This window comes from Podarcis bocagei, assembly GCF_964188305.1.
Source record: "Podarcis bocagei genome assembly, chromosome: 8".
In the NCBI taxonomy this organism is placed as follows: Eukaryota; Metazoa; Chordata; class Lepidosauria; order Squamata; family Lacertidae; genus Podarcis; species Podarcis bocagei.
The window spans coordinates 30475720-30493055 of NC_138133.1; the positions used below are offsets into that span (position 1 = coordinate 30475720).

Here is a 17336-nt window from a genome sequence, read left to right on the forward strand (position 1 = left end):
GGGGTGGGGGGAGGACTACTTGCCCCCCTCGCCTCTTCTTCCAGTCCCCCCCCCCAGTGCCGCTTCTCCAGCCCGCCACAAGGTCTGAGGGACAGTGGATCGGCCCACGACTAAAAATTTTTGTCAACCCCTGACTTAGTGTCTCATAAATCACATGCAGAGTTGCAGGGCCTTTTTTTCAGCCAGAACTCACCGGAACTCAGTTCTGGCACATCTCACATGGGTGCCATGGCTGTTATAAGAGAATAAGGGAGGCGTTCATGGCAAGTTGTGGCACCTCTTTTTCCAGAAAAATAGCACTGCAGAGTTGTTTCATTGTCACCACAGAGGACCCACCAATTATTTAGAAGGTTCAAAGAAAATATAATGCAGCGGGCATCTGCCAGTTTCTGAGCCCACCATCCCTGCCTCATAATGTTACAGCTCTACAGAATCTCTTAGAGCAGATAACAATCAACTCTATAGGATTTTGCCAACCAGACAGGGCCCTTTTAATGGGAGCACTGAGTATGGTTGTCATAGGCCTTTTACACCGAAGGCTTCAAATATGAAGAGCCCACAGCTTTGTTGCTAACTCTCAGAAACACGAGACACAGAGGAATGTCCAGGTTCCCTCAGTACTTCTCTCAGCAGCTGGGCTTAGCCTCTGCTTCCCCTCACAAAGATCATCCGCCCCACCTGTCCTGTAAGGAGGAACAGCAGGACCAGATGCTCTGAGGCAATGGTATCAACAGCACCTTTGTGAGACCTACCTGCCATGATGGGACTGACAAGGCAGTGGATGATTACAGCTAGCCCCCAAAGGCCAAGGCCTCACACTGTAAAAACAGCAACTTATCGGCTGCATTTACAGCCATTTCCAGGACATCTGGGTCACTAGGGTATTCTTGAAAGGCTGCCAAGACCTGCTTTTTGAACTGTGAGCTGCTCATTTCCATCCAAGCTGGTCACTGAAAATCAAGTTTGATGCCTGAGCTTTCCTCTACTTTCCCTGTTCCTTTTTCTGTTGTGTCATTTCAGATTTTAAGTCCAAGGGCAGATTGTGTGTGTGTGTGTGTGTGTAAAAAGTTTTCCCAGCTGACAATAGGTATAAGATGCTTTCAATGAACAAACAACCCTTCCCTGAATTCAGGTAACTTGAGCCCCATAAAACCTAATGGGGAAAATCACGAAACAAGCTCCATAATATAGGTGCTAATGTCCTTTTGGCACCACAAGATGAGCGACAAGAAGAAGTGATGGCAGGCAGGAGGAAGAGCAAAAGCCCAGCCCAACCACGTAGTCAGACTTGGCTGCATACCCCACGAGGCTCTCTGTACCCCTCAGTGCCAGGCTCTTGACTGACCAGCAGATGCAGAAAAAAGAAGAGTGGAAACAGTTCACACTGGACACAGCCAACAAAGAGACCGGCAGATGGGCTAAGAGGAAAGATAGTAAATGAATGGCAGTGCCTCTGTGGAACCAAGGTAGGAAATGGAGGTGGGGAGAAAAATGGAGGGCCCAGAGGTTTTAATCCTGAGAGGGAAAGCGTGTATGTGTGTATGTAGCATTACTTTTATTTAGAGATGAATTGGGGAAATTAATTGGCTTGTAATTTTTATTTAGAGATGAATTGGGGGGAATTAATTGGCTTGTCTTCGGTAAAATAGGTGTGTTTGAGCAGCAAATGGGGTTCAAATGAGTGGCCTTGTGTTTGGAGGTTCATATACCACATCTCTTGGGCAATATATTTATTGCTTAGTCTCACCAGTTTGCATTTTGTATAATGGATGCTTTGCTGCAATATTAAATACTGTGATTGTTCGCCGCTCCCCCCCCCCCCCGGGACAGCCATTTTGTGACTGGCTGGGTCTCCACCATGGCAGCCATTTTGTGACAGCTACCACCCACGTTTTCTCAAAATGGGCCCCTGCAAAATCCCGTCTGTAATATTGATGTAGTTTTTAATTATTTTATTTTTTTTAAATAAAATTTTATTAGGATTTTCTCAATTTTTAAGACAAACACAAAAACATAGACATACAAATAACACATATAATTTTTAAAACCTTATTTTCTTAACCACTGTCCCGGACTTCCCCCACCTCCCCTTCTTGTATCCCAATTTCAAAATTTAGCTCAGCAAGTTCTTCGTACCCCAATTATCCCTTATTAATATTTTACTTAATTCATCTTAATTAGCTAATTTTAAACTTCTAAACCTCCTTTTAAAATTCGCCCTTTTTCTAAGGTCGACCCAAATTCCCTTTCACGAGGTTCCCAATTATTAAAATAATTACAAGACAACCTATCAAGTAAAACATATAATTATACCCCTTTGGATTCCACAACTCCCCCCTCCCCCCGGTTTCGATCCCCAAAAATTGTCCATTAGTCTATCAGCTCTCAGCCTGGATCTACCACGTCCGAGGCTCTTAAATCTCTCTCAGTCCCTTTCAGCCGGTTTTGTTGACAGTCCTTTATGTTGAACATCAGGTCTCGGAGCATCTTTGACCCACTAGGGTCTATATTTTTTCCAACCAGCCCACCATATTCGAAAAAAGAGTCCAGATCCTGCTTCTTACTCTTTCTAAGTCCAAGTGTCCCAAATGTCCCAGACATTCCAGTTTTCACCTTGATCAAATTTGTAATCCATAGATCTTCCGGACTCCCTATAGGGAAAAATCCCCAGTCCTCATTCTCCATTTCAAACCAAATTTTCTTCATCCAAACCTTGCTTTCCTTACATTCCAATTCAACAGGCCTCTGGTTGTTCTTTTCCACTTGTGGCGTTTCAGCTCCTCCTTCGCATTCTTCCAAAACAGCACATGTATTTTCCTTTCCAGCTGCAGATTTTTCTTGTGTCAAGTCCTTTTCAACAGAATTGTTTACTTTAAGATTCAAGGTTATAAGATTTGCCGCCATAACATCACTCTGCTCTTGCAGCTTTCCCAGGAAATCAAACACCCTATCCAGTTCTGCCTGTAATTTTCCATCTGTAGCCATTGTAATATCTCAGAACCCCCTCTAGAGGGATTCTGGTTACTAAGTATTCTTTCTCCAGCAATCAGGTTATTTTGTTCTTATTTTCTCTCCTTTTTCAAAAGCTCACAGTCCAATGTAACAAAAATAACCGGCCAAGGTAGCAACAAATAGAATTTCCTGACTTTGACAGCTCATTTGACAGCTGTCAAACTCTGTAAATATCTTCTGCAGGCTCTCTCGCGGATCGCTCCCAGTTCCGGGGGGGGGGGGGGTTACACTTCAACTCTGTCGTTCAGTTCTAATCCTCCAGTAATAAATTGTATATCCAAGTCGTGAAATTAAAGATTTTTATCTCGAAGAGAGGAAAACAGTCTCTCAACCTTAGTTATCTAATTCTTGCTTTAAATTGTCTGCAAAGGGGGGGGAGGCGGACTTCCTTTTGGCACCTCGCCCGGTCGTACCGAATTCAATTAAAAAGGATTTTTAATTCCAATTTCCGTATTACTCACGGGTTGTTACTTTTTGTAGTCCAAATGATCAAGGAAAGAAGTCAGCGCTCTCCAGCCATGGCTTGCGGCTTCACTCCGTGGAAGAAGCGGTCTACTCACAGCACCACGCCGCTCTCCGCCACCCGCTCCGAAGCCTTTAAAAAGGCTTCTTTGCAAGTCGGAGGGGGCGCAAATGGTGCCTGCCGAGTCACCAGGTCCACAGGCATCCGCGCCTGTGGTTTCTGAGGGTCCCCGCGTCGCCGCGGCGGCAGGACCCCTCTTCCACCGAGCCGATTCCCTCCGGAGCTCGGAGGGAATCCGCCATTAGCTGATCGCGCCAACCCGGAAGTCCAGTTTTTAATTATTTTAAAGGCATGTATACAATAGAACTACCTTCTCAGCCTGTGAGTACGTAACACTCTCTGCTCATGTGTGACTTTAAGAGAGATGGTTGTCTAATGCTTTCTATATGAGCATTTTCCTTGCTCCCATCCTTCAGTTATGCAAATATTTTTCAAAATGACATTGACATGTAGTACAGTAGGCGGTGGTCAAATGCCTCAGGACTTAAAAATGCACTTAGAGTAGAAAAGTCAAACGTTTGTATATATTCCTCCTTAGTCTTGCACTTTAGTAATAACCAAGTCAAACTATTTGACTGTGCTCAGAACACTTTAGTCCCTTTTTAGAGGGGCCTGCTTTCAACAAACACCAAATGAGTGAAATGACTAATCCATTTCTAAGGTACGACATGAAAGCTAGGGTAAACCGGTTTTTGTCAGTGATGTACTAAGCAGGCCTCTTTTGCAACCTATAAATCAGGAAATTGTCTTTAAAAATGCCTTGAAGCCATCAATACATTCCAAGTTCCTTTATTTGCACATATTTGCATTTGAGCTTATGTTACGGTTAATCATTTCAAAAGGTGTATTATTACACTTTCCCTGTAAGCTATTTTTATAAAGAAGGTTGAGGATTTAATGGATGCATTTGAATCCTGGTGTGTTTTAATAAACCACAAGGCATAACATATATTTTGCTAAACTCATTATATTGATAACAGTGCTTGGTGACAATGAGAAACACAAAAGGAAAGTCTGTTCAGTAAACTGCTGAATTTAGGCTATACAGTGGTACCTCGGGTTACATACACTTCAGGTTACATACGCTTCAGGTTACAGACTCCGCTAACCCAGAAATATTACCTCTGGTTAAGAAGTTTGCTTCAGGATGAGAACAGAAATTGTGCTCCGGCGGCGCGGAGGCTCCATTAGCTAAAGTGGTGCTTCATGTTAAGAACAGTTTTAGGTTAAGAACGGACCTCCGGAACGAATTAAGTATTTAACCCGAGGTACCACTGTACGTCTATTTACACATTTTCAGGGGTAAGCCCACTGAACACAGCAGAAAATACGTTTGAGTAAAAATATTCAGATATAGCATGTTATGAAGGACTTAACACTTTTCCTTTTTCAAAATTGTTTTGTTTTCTTCTGGTTTATTGGCATACATCTGCATAAAGGGAAAGAGGTAGAGGTGATCTATCATTATCATTATCATTATTAATTTATTTATACTCTGACTTTTTCCTTGATGGGACTCAAGTCTACTTACAGATAAAAACAGGAATCACTAAAAACACAGAAAATAAATCTTAGGATAATTTTCTGGTTGTATTGGAACATTTTCTGGTGTCATAAAGAATTATCTAATTTAGCACATTTAATTTTACCTGTAAATTAATTAATTAATTCCACTTATGAATAATGTCCCATAAAGTATCTCAAAGTTATTTCACAATAAAACCATCAGCAATAAAACAAGTACACTATTTCATTTATAAGAACAATTAAAACCACTTTCATTATGTAAAAACCTTTTCAGGTCTAGTGCAAATAAAGACTAGGGTAAAGATCTCAATTGAAAAGCTTATTTTTGAAGAAAGGTCTTCAATTAGGTCTTGAAAGAACAACAAAGATGGTGCCTGTCTGATATGTACTGGGAAGGAATTTGAAGTAGGAATTAGGTGCCACCATGCCAAAGGCTCAGTTCCTAAGTACAGCATGGATGTCCTGATGAGGCAGTATCTGAAGGAGGCCCTCTACTTCACAGCATAGTGGTTGGTTTGGTAGAATAAACCTAAACACATGGAAACTGCCAAGCTTGCCATTATATTTGCATTTGGCATCCATTCATTGTTACTTATGAACTTAGGAAACAGATTTTTTTCCCCCTGTGGAAAAAATAAAGCACTGGGAAAATGTCCACCCCACCTCACTGGCTTCCTCCCACCATGCTTTTATGAAGCCATAATGCCTTTCAGCAGACAGAAGGGCTGGATTAATGCTGGTAACTCCAATATTGTTTCTAGTTCCTGGTTTGCTTCCACCACCTGTTTCAGTATACAACAACTATGGGCTGACGCCCCTTCTAACTTCACTCACCAACTTCCGCACAGCACCTCTTATTCCTCCGAAAGGCCCTTGCTCCTTGCCGAAGTCCCCCTCCCCTCCCCTGAGTCCCTCCCCAATAATAATAATAATAATAATAATAATAATAATAATAATAATAATAATAATTTATTATGTATACCCCGCCAATTTGGCTGGGTTTCCCCAGCCACTCCAAGCGGCTTCCAACAAAACACTAAAATACAATAACCTATTAAACATTAAAAGCTTCCCTAAACAGCGCTGCCTTCAGATGTCTTCTAAAAGTTTGGTAGTTATTTTTCTCTTTGACATCTGGTGGGAGGGCGTTCCACAGGGCGGGAGCCACAACTGAGAAGGCCCTCTGCCTGGTTCCCTGTAACTTTGCTACTTGCAGTGAGGGAACCACCAGAAGGCCCTCGGTGTTGGACCTCAGTGTCTGGGCAGAACAATGGAGGTGGAGACGCTCCTTCAGGTATACTGGACCGTGACTGTTTAGGGCTTTAAAAGTCAGCACCAACACTTTGAATTGTGCTTGGAAACGTACTGGGAGCCAGTATAGGTCTTTCAAGACCGGTGTTATATGGTCTTGGTGGTCGCTCCCAGTCACCAGTCTAGCTGCTGCATTCTGGATTAGTTGTAGTTTCTGGGTCACCTTCAAAGCTAGCCCCACATAGAGTGCATTGCAGTAGTCCAAGTGAGAGGTAACTAGAGCATGCACCACTCTGGCAATCTCCATAGCTCATCTACACTCTTGTTGAACCCGCGGCACCACCAGAAGCCCAGCTTACTCACCAGCTATGCCCCTGTATGTGCTGCTGTGCACAAGTGGGCCATCCCTCTCTCTCAACCCACCCACCATGACAACCGCAGCTCACTTGGCTTCTTCAACACCCTCCACCAGAACCCAACCTGCTCACCCACTGCCCTTGCTGCTCACCCACTCTGCCACTTCACCACCTCTCTTGTTCATCTGCTCTGCCCCCGCCACTCTTCTTGCTTGCCCTACCGGCAAAAGCCCCAGTTGCTCACCCCACTATCCCACTTGCTCAACCTGCGTGCCTGTCTGATGCTTCCCTCAACCTGGACCATGCACAGTCCATCGTCAGCATAACAGTGGACTAGTGCAAATATATTATAGAGCAAAATATTGCAGAGGTACTGTAGTATCATTTAATGCCCCTGAAGACTGCTGGGTACTGGGGCCATACCAGAACTGTTGGAGGTCAGAGGCAATTGTATTTCATCCTGCAGGGAGCTTTACTGTTACTGAAGGCAAATGAGCATAATGGTCACAAATCCAATACATTCAGGATTGGCACTGTCCATAAGAAAACCAGTTGCAGCAGACTTAATTTAAACTTACAATAACTTATAATAAGTCTAAAACTTAACACTAAGCATATTATGTTCAGAACAAGAACAAGGTATAAATGGGACATCAGCATAAGCACAAAAAGTAACAAAGTAAATAAATAATGCCCTTCACAATGCATAAATCACAGATCACAAAGGCATAATTATTCCAAGGGTGAAAAATTGTGCCAGGGAACATTTATTTCCTATGCACACCTGACACTTTAGTCACATGCCCAAGTGACATCATCCTGGGCTACTTTGGCTTTGTCACATGTGTTCAAACCCATGCAAGCAGGCAAACTGCAAAATTAACTTTTGAGTGTCTGAAAGTAAATCTGCCTGCTTTAAGTTATTAAAATTTAAGTATTAAAATTCATCCCACATAGATTCAACTACAGTGGAACCTCGGTTTATGAACTTAATCCATTCCGGAAGTCCGTTCTTAAACCAAAACCGTTCTTCAACCAAGGTGCTTTCTCTAATGAGGCCTCCCGCCGCCGGTGCCCTTCCAGCTTTCGGATTCTGTTCTTAGAACAAGGTAAAGTTCGCAAACTGGGACACTACTTCCGGTTTTGCAGAGTTCGTAAACCAAATAGTTCATAAACAGGGCTGTTTTTAAACCGAGGTACCACTGTAATATGTGTAACAATTTGCCTTTCTTATGTAATGACACAGACAGGATATTGACCATTGTTCTCTCTAACTACATTACAGATAAGCTCTAAGTTACCCACAGTTACAATGCTTGCTGCTTCCTTTTGTGACTTCTTTGCATTTTCCCCACCCCATATTTTGTAATGCTCAAAATGTATCATTTATTAGATAAGCAGGACATTTATAACAGCCTGGTTTGTTTTTATATGATACAGATCTGTAGTATGCTTAGCACAGCCTTTCTGTTCTCTTCTGTTATTGTTGCTGTAAGTTTGGTATTATAAATCATTTGACAGCAAAATATTATACAAGAGGGAAATTTATATTGGAATTCACTTCAGTTGGCTTGATACATATTAATCACAAATCATTGCAGCTTGTAGCCTTTGAATACACCATACTTTACTCTGTTTTCAAATGAATGCCTCTCACATGTAGTAATAAGGTTAGCTTGACATTTCCTCATCCAGGAAGGTGACTGCTGCCTGCAAGTGATGTAGAAGCCATAAAGTGGAAGGGCACCATTCTACAAAACCTTCAAATGCATAATACAGAAGCTGAGCCGCATGTTCACAGCCAGGTTCTCCCAACTACTGTTGGAGGCAACATACCTCTGAATAGTAGTTGCTGGGAGTCAAACAGGTGGAGAGAGCACTGTCATGCTTTGGTCCAGCTTGAAGGTTTCCCATGGGCATCTCATTGGCCACTGTGACTAGATGGGCCCTTGGTCTGATCCAGCAGGGCTCTTCTTGCACTTAAAACACTGAGCAACTCAGAATATTTCATTCAGGCAACCTCCAGCAATATTTTTATTATTGGTAGGAGTGTTGGTTTTTTATTGACACCACCTCATATTGACATTTGATACCAAATGGCTGAGTGGGCAGTAGAATCTTGAAGCTTGCTATTGGCTCTTGAAAACTACCACCAGCCTTCTTTTTTCAGGAGTGGGAGAAGCTGTGCTAAGTGGCTATTGACCTGCCTGAGGGGAGAAGTGGGGAGAGAATGAGAGTTGGCTTGAGGTCTTCTTGCCTGTATTGTTTTTAACACTCGATTGGAAGCCACCCAGAGTGGCTGGGAAAACTCAGCCAGATGGGCGGGGTATAAATACTAAATTATTATTATTATTATTATTATTATTATTATTATTATTATATAACAACAGCGCTGATTGAAAGGTGCTGCATAGCAGCAGAAAGGCAAGAGATGCTATTACTGGAGACCTTTGCGCTTAGCACTTGTGACCTGTCCCAGAAAGAAATTGCTATTCTACATATCCCAATACATTGTATGGTCAATACATGATATTTACTCTCAGATGAGTATGAATACATGCCTTACTAATTTGCATTATTTGCAACTACAGCAAAGATCTCAATGTTTTTATTTTTTGTTTTTTAAATAAACTTGGTGGGCTGTAAAGGTGATTTATTAATTGGAATAAAGTAGAGATGAACCTGCAGAAGTTATTATTAAGGATTTATTTTAGCTATCCTCTGTACATTAGATGAAAATTGGGAAGCTTTATAGCTCGTATGTTATGCTTATACAGCTGCTGTTATTTAGTATTGTATGCAATGGCCTTTGGCTACATCTACAAGCAGTACATATTTATTCTATCATCAAAACCTGTGAGAGTGGAAAAAGACCTCTTCCGCTCCTGCAAGAAAGAGGAAGAACCTGAGCCATTAGGGTGATGACTCCATTTGTAATTTTCTGATACAGAAATGAATGCAACTTGTTCAGTTTTGTAGCAAGCTGTTTTCAGAGACATAATTGGAATGGAGGGGGGGGCTGCTTCCACCGCTGACATTGGGGTTACTGGTGTCGGGTGCCAGTTTTCTCCCAAAAATAACACCCCAGCCTCAGCTTCCTGTTAAGTTATTAAGTGGCTTCCAAGTAAATGAGCTCAGACTGTGGCACAGCTGAGCCAGTATTAGGCAAGTGGATTTGGCCCCCTCAGATGCATTCCTAGATGCAAGCCTTTTTCTTTTCCCTAGATCTCAAAAAAGGGAAAAATTGGGTTCCATGGGCTTTAAATGGTGATGCAGTTCAGGTAATGGGAAACCTGATACTGTCTCAGTATGTCTTGGGCATTGTGTTAATGGACACAATGCAAAATGGGGTTTTGCAGAAGGTTGTGTTGGCTTGAAAAGGCCAAGGTAGTCTGAACCTACCCACTACTTTTCCAAGGTACCTGCTCTGTTTATTCCTCATACTATTCTTCCTCACTGCTTCTGGTTACCATCCAAGCTATAGGTGTTCTGCAGCCTGCTGTCCTAGGAGTAGGTTTTGGACATTCGAGATTCGAGAGTTGGTAACATGCTGTGTTCAGCTGTTTGTTATTAAAGGTAGTTTGAAGAATTCAGAACAAACATTTGTTTACACATTTTCTTGAGAACAATTCATTTTTGCCAAACATGATTTTTCTGTCTCTTTAATATTTTTAAATTTTTAAATTATTTTTTTTAAAAAATATTTAGCAGTAAGGTCCATTGCAGCAAATAACATGCTGATATTTTTTGAAGTAAGCATTTGGTAAGTTCACTCCTGCCAACATATCTTTTTAGTAAGAGCCTTATTATTTCAGCTTGAAGAAGAGTCTTTAGATTTCAGTTTAATTTTTGTGTGCCATGAGCTGCAAAATCTGATCCAGCTATAGCATATTTTCCATAACTAGGAGATTGCTATTCTCTCTCCCCCAGCCCCAAGAAATCTGTCAGCCACAGATCTAGGGCCTACTCAAGAAATCAAAGCAAATTTAACTCCTGGACCTAGGAACACACTCTCACTCTGCACCAGATTGACTGAAAGATCAGAGGTTAGAGATTGAGAATAGGCTTTACCCTATCTCTTGTGCTTGACCCTAACCCTTTATTTCAGGGGTGGGGAACTGGATTCATCTAGTGGTCTGGATTCTGACATCCCCGAACCACTGCAGCCCACTTTGACAGGGGGGTGGAGCTTGCCTCCTGCCAATCACCTGATGTTTTCAAGTCAGGTAAAGTGCTTTTCTTTGCAGACCAGTTTGATTAACAAACAAAAAAGAGCTATTTTGCCTGCATGGTATGAAGTCAAACCACATGAGCAAAGTAAGTAGTGCTTGATTTCATACTGCATAGGCAAATGAAGCATTTCCTTGCAGAGCTTGCTGTATCAATCAGGTGATTGGCACTGACATGAAGACCTGCTTTAGGCAAGGTTCAGCTGCATTACAAAGTTTCCATTCAGGAACTCCGTAGTGCAGTCTGTCCAAGCAGGATTTGCTGATACTGCAGCACTAATCAGGTTATTGGCACTTAACAGCAATCCTTGTTTGCCAAGGAACAATTCGTAGTGCAGTTTACGACTTACACTTGTTTCTTTACAACCGTCTTCATCTGCTCTACACATGACAGCAGATATGCGCTTTGGAGAAAACAGCCTTGCTGGCCAGAGGTTTCCCACTGTTGCTTTATGTGGACTACTAATACCCTTGTGAGCTGCATGATGGAAGATTGGGTCTAGACCCTGTCTATAGAGTATTCTCCTTACCAAGAAGTTGATAGAAGGTTTCTGTAGAGAGAAATCCTTTCCTTGCTTCATCATGCCAGTCATTTCCTCCAGTAGACCAGTGTCAGACTACATAGTAGCCAATAAGCTGTGCTTTTAGTTTTTATTGTATCTGTCTTACTGCACTTTCATATTTTTTTAATGATATTGTGGTATATAAGTATTTGTATGTCAGCTAGGTCATTCTCAGATTACCTATCTGTTCTAACAGCTGCTGTGGAAAGGCATTAGCAGACCCCTGGAGCCAATATCAGCAAACTTTTTCAGCAGGGGGCCGGTCCACTGTCCCTCAGACCTTGTGGGGGGCCAGATTATATTTTGGAAGGGGAAAAAATGACACAACAGCACCACAAGCCCCAGTGGCTGCTTATCTGTGTCTTGCGAGCGGCAGGGGCTGGCGGCGGGGGGACGATGAGCAGTGCGTGAAAGGGCTCCGGAGAGGGGCTGCTTAAAATAGCAGCCGCTCAAGCACTGCTGCTGCTGGCACAAACAAAGCCCAGCCCCCTTCCTCCTCTAGGCAGGGCAGGGAGAAGCCAGGAGGAGGGAGGGAAAAGGCACTGGTGCCATGTGAGAGAGAGGGAGGGAGAAGGAAAGAACGCGGGCGCTGGCGATCCACATGGCGATTCCCGGACCGTCCGTGGGCTGGATCCAGAAGGCAATTGGGCCTGATTCGGCATGCGGGCCTTAGTTTGCCGACTCATGCAATATAGGAATCTTCTGCCTAGTTGAAGTGGCAGTCACAATATCCAGTTGGAAAAGAGGCATGAAGTGAATATTGTATGCCTGTGACTGCACTTCTTTCATAGAGGCAATGTAGGTTGCCTCCTCTTATTAGCCACTCTTGTTCGAACTCTTCTCTGTCATAGTCTGCTGACCTAACATAGCTACAGGAGGAAAAATTGGATCTTATTCTGGCTCATGTATTATAAATATGATTGTTGTGTACATTTCAAGTGTAGTATGTCACTCACCTGCAGGTGATAGTGATGTCTAAGCCTGAAATAAATTGGCTTGCGTTTTAAATTTTTAAGAGAGTGGGGGATGACAGAAAATGAATATTCTCCCCTGTAACAGATGTCAGCTACACACAGGTCAGATGGTGCCAGCCTAGTAAGTTAACTGAAAATGAAAAGCAAAGATACACTCTATCACAGAATAAAATTAACATTACCCTGCATTTCTGAATGGATGAGATGTTCCATTAGGGATTTCAAATTCATAATGTGATTCCACTACACTCCCTTAGGACTGACAAGAATGCAAAGAACCATGTACAGTCTCTCCATGTATAATTTTAGGTCACGAATCTTAAGCATCTGATGCAGTCAAGGAAAGAAAAAAGCTCCACTAAAAACCCACTTTACTCCCCCCCCCCCCAATTGCTGGAAATATGATATGAATGAAGTGGCTTTGATCTTGGTAACACAGTAGCCCTCCCCACTTTTTACTAGCACTAAGGGCTGCGTGGTTACAGAAGGGCTGCAGGGCCAAGGGCTGCTTTTGTGCCTACCCATGAAGTTGCCTCCTAGCCACCCACCCATAGCAGAATAACTTCAGAAGTGTTGAGCCTTAACTCTCTGTCTAGGGTCTGATTTAGATCCCTGATCTTCCAGTGTTCTAAGTCTTATGGGGAACGTGGGGGGGGTGTCTTTACTTACTTCTCTACAATGGCAAAGCCCATCTCCCTGCTCCAGTGGTTCTCCTAAACCCCTGCCACCGCTACCATTCATTTTTTTACTTCCTCTGATCCTTTAACTTCCCAATAACCTAGTTACTGTGGGGTATAGGTGTGGTATAAAGCCAATCAGATACAGATATTATATTTAACAAGGTATTCATATTTGTTTATTAAGATATTATTAAGTGCACAAGCTTATCTGGTTACCATAGTACCGTATTTTAAATGATCAAATGCCTTGTTAACTTGTTACTGGCAGTTTAAATTCTACCAGCTTCCATTCAACTATTAATGTTGAACTAAGACATCTTTAAGGAAGCAGTTAGTTACCGTGTTAAAACACTTTAGCCAAATTTCCCTCTTATTTTCTCCATCGCAGATAAGTCTCACCATAACCTTGCGCCCACTTTCCCAAAGCCAGACGCCTCACTTGGCCAGCTTTGGGAAGACAGCACAAGGACTGGGGGTAGGGGTGGGGTGTTGTTGAATTATGGCCTCTCCCCCCCCACACACACAACAAGGAAGTGTGTGGTCTGCAGGTTTTGTGTCACAGTACTGTTGTAGCCCACTTGGTATGGGAAGTGTACTACGTGAAACACCTTGAACTTCACTTGTTAAAGTACTATAGTATCTATTAACATTAAGAAGGTGACTGAAACCACAGCCCTAACTGTTCATTCAGAAGACCAATTGATTTCAGTGGGGCTCACTACATAGTAAATGTAATTAGGACTTATTTGATGCACAGAATAATAATAATGAACATTAAATTTTGACATTATTGCCTCCCCATTCTCCGTGGTGCATTAAAAGGACATATCTAATTTCTCTGGTATTGCTCTGTTAAAGAAAATACTAAGATACAGCGCTCCATATCACAGAAAGTGTAATGGGCCATGCATTGATGAAACATGACATAACATTACTCTAAGCAATAGGTCAGAAATAAAACATTCTTGAATCCGATATTCTGTCTATCTTAGCTGGAGTCAGTAGCTATCACCATCTGTGAAATGCTCACCACTTATAAAGAAGATTCATTCAAAGCAGTGAGCATTTCACAGATGGTGAAAGTTAGGAGCCATTTGAGATTCTCCAGACTAGGAAGGCTATCTTATGTTGCATTTAAGTCCATTGCTTGTCCTGAGAATTTTATCAGAGCTTTGCTGCCAAATCAAATCATTTATAGGCACAGTATGAACACAAGAAGAGGAGACTAGAATAGACATAAGGCAGTTGAATATATATTTTGGTATAACAGTCTTGTATGTAGACCTGAAAGCCCAAGAATTACAAAAGAACATAAGAACAGCTCTGCTGGATCAGGCCAGTGGCCCTGAAAGCTAGTGCATTTCCTCACCACTATATAGCTAAACAGTAAATCAGGCAGGGGTGCCAACTTGCCCTCAAGATTGTGGGTGCCCACTGCCACAACGTGGACGTGTGACATCCCACTCACATTCCTGCGGTAGGAAAGAGCTGCTCATCTTCCTCTTCCTCTCCGCAACCAGTGAGGCACCCTGCCTCATCATCCGAGGCCCCCCCAGAAAAGGGTAATTTGCTCGCTGGCTGTGGAGGCTGGAGCTGAACTTATTTGCTCTCAGAGGCAGTGCCGCAGCCACCTGACGGCTTTTCTCATGGATTTTGTGGGTGTCCAGCACCCACAATTATATTATTGTTTGTGCCCAAGCACCCACAGCCCCTTGGAGTTGGCTCCTATGATGTCAGGAATGGAAAACTTGTAGTCCTCCAATTGTCAATGAATTCCAATTCCCTTCAGACCCAGCCTGTGAAGCCATTGGTCAGGATGATGGTCCAACAACTCCTGCAATGCCACAGATTCCCATCCCTGCAATTTTATTTTATTTTTAAAGCATCTTCTGTAAACTTGCATGTGCTGTACAGTACCCACCTCTCCACTCCCAGAATTCATTTTAAACAACCAGGAATCATGTTGCCATTACAGAACAGAATTTAATGCTATAGAATTTAAGTGAAGGAGTCCAATGATATTTACTCATTATGTAAACAAACAATAACACAACTCTCTCGCTGCTCAGGCAACCAATAAGGTAAAAGTTACCTTGTATATTATTTTGTGGGTACTAGTTTTGTGAAATGCTGTCTCATTTACTAACCCATTATAAGCAGAATAAATGAAGCAGGGAAGCTTTTTAAATGCAGTGGTACCTTGGGTTAAGTACTTAATTTGTTCTGGAGGTCCGTTCTTAACCTGAAACTGTTCTTAACCTGAAGCACCACTTTAGCTAATGGGGCCTCCCGCTGCTGCCACGCCGCTGGAGCACGATTTCTGTTCTCATCCTAAAGCAAAGTTCTTAACCTGAGGTACTATTTTTGGGTTAGCCGAGTCTGTAACCTGAAGCGTCTGTAACCTGAAGCGTATATAACCCGAGGTACCACTGTATAGCTCTACGTTCCACTTGACTATTTTAGGCATTGTACAGCTAACAGACAAGCTAAAAGAACTGCTCCTGTGGATGTTGCAATTTTTAAAGCTGGGTAACAAATAATGGAAATGTGCTAAGCAAGAACCTAGAGCCCAGAAAAGCTTCCATGAGGCTTCTCTCAAAACATCAGATACTGCACTTATACCCACAAGCAAATTTGAAGCAGTGGAGCAGACAGAAAACTGCACCTACCTGTAAAAGAATTATAATATGTCAGGAATACTTCTTGCAGAATACTTTATTGGTCATGGCATTTCAGTGGTTTTCCATAGATTTGAGACACAGGAGGACAAAAGCATAGCATTGCTAAGAACATAGTTCCTGATTTTCTTGACACTCACTGTAACTCCTAGTACAATTTGATATTTTCCAGAAAGCCACCCAACTGCTTTCAATTTGCATATTTAATAATCAAGATTATGTAAAGTTGATCATTATGTGGTAGACTTATTGAAGGGGTACACCATAGGTCAATAGTTTGATGGAAATTGCTAATGAGATTTTTTTTTTGGGGGGGGGGTGTTGTGCAGCAGTTTTCTTATTGAAATCCTCCCCTCTTCCAAGCAGCACCTGTTGATTACCCATGTAATAAGATCCTCTGTTCAGCACACTTCCCTCTGTTGGTGGGAAATGGCAAAACCTCAGAACTAGCTGTGCTCTACAAACATCAGAGTTGAATTTGGCAGAGGTTGGGAGGGAAGACAATGGATTCTGGATATTAACATGGAGATAATACTGAGTTCTAGAGAACACAAGTAAGTACAAAAATAGCTTGAATATTCCTGGGTGAAATATCTGTGGCATTTGCAGGAGGGCTGAATGTTAGGATCAAACTAGATGTGACACTAAACAAATAATTAGTAACAACATCTCTGTCTGTGTTCAAAGCATAGCAGTACAGACTCCTCAATTTCATCTTGACTGTCGTGCACAGGGAGGTTTAAGTTTTCCCCCTCATGACACAGTCCGAACAAAAAATCCTCCTCCTTTACACAACTGCTGACCCTATAAATGGGATCTTTCTCAGGCACACCGTGGGGGTGGGGTGGGGTGAAGCCTTCCTTACCAGTACACTTCAGTCATGACAAAAATAACCTCCCTCCATCATCTATTAATTTTTTAACAACCCACAAACATAGTTGGGCTCTGGGACTAGTTAATACACAAGAGAAGACCTGTGGGAAGTGCTGTGCTGTTTCCAGGCACACTCCTGGTTTACTATCAAAGGGAGATGTTTGTGATGGGTAGAAATGGTGTTCACGTGTTTGTAACATTTGCAGGGATGTTGTAAGCAAGGCTGTGCCCATTCTTATGATAGCATTGTCACCTTTTCAAGATTCCTCCACCATGGAAACTGAGGCAACAGTGACCCAGGTTCTAGAGCTTGAGTTGAAGGTACATGACACAGCAATGTTGCTGAACCCAAGTACAGTAGATCAGGAGTGTGCCTGGATAAGACACCACTGTCTGGTACACTACCTGGCATTTTATGAAATAAAGGTGGGTTATGAATGAAAATAGATAATTAACTACCATCCACCAAGTGGCATCTTCATATAAGCCTGGCAAAGAGATTTGTAAGGCAATTATCTCATGTGTGAACCAGCCATTTAATAAATTCTAAATCCTGGATATTTATTTAATACTACTCTACATGGCAGCTGCATTACAAAACTGCTTTTACATAAGAGCTGCTCCACACAGTAAACTCTGTGTATGAGCTCAGTGCAGAGGTTAGCCACTG

General features: G+C 42.4%; 1 protein-coding gene across 6 annotated transcripts in view; it reads left to right on the forward strand.

Moving 5' to 3' along the window:
* The window catches only part of LOC308593773 (NXPE family member 3-like), a 71709-nt gene that overhangs the window by 2224 nt on the left and 52149 nt on the right, over positions 1-17336 (forward strand). For 3 of the 6 annotated variants that reach the window (XM_081206438.1, XM_081206437.1, XM_081206444.1), the window contains exon 1: positions 1-1466. The exons of 1 other annotated variant lie outside the window; for it this stretch is intronic. The gene's annotated coding sequence lies outside the window, so the exon portion shown is untranslated. The remainder of the gene's footprint in view (positions 1467-17336) is intronic. 2 more of the 6 variants (XM_081206440.1, XM_081206439.1) reach the window with 1 other exon arrangement.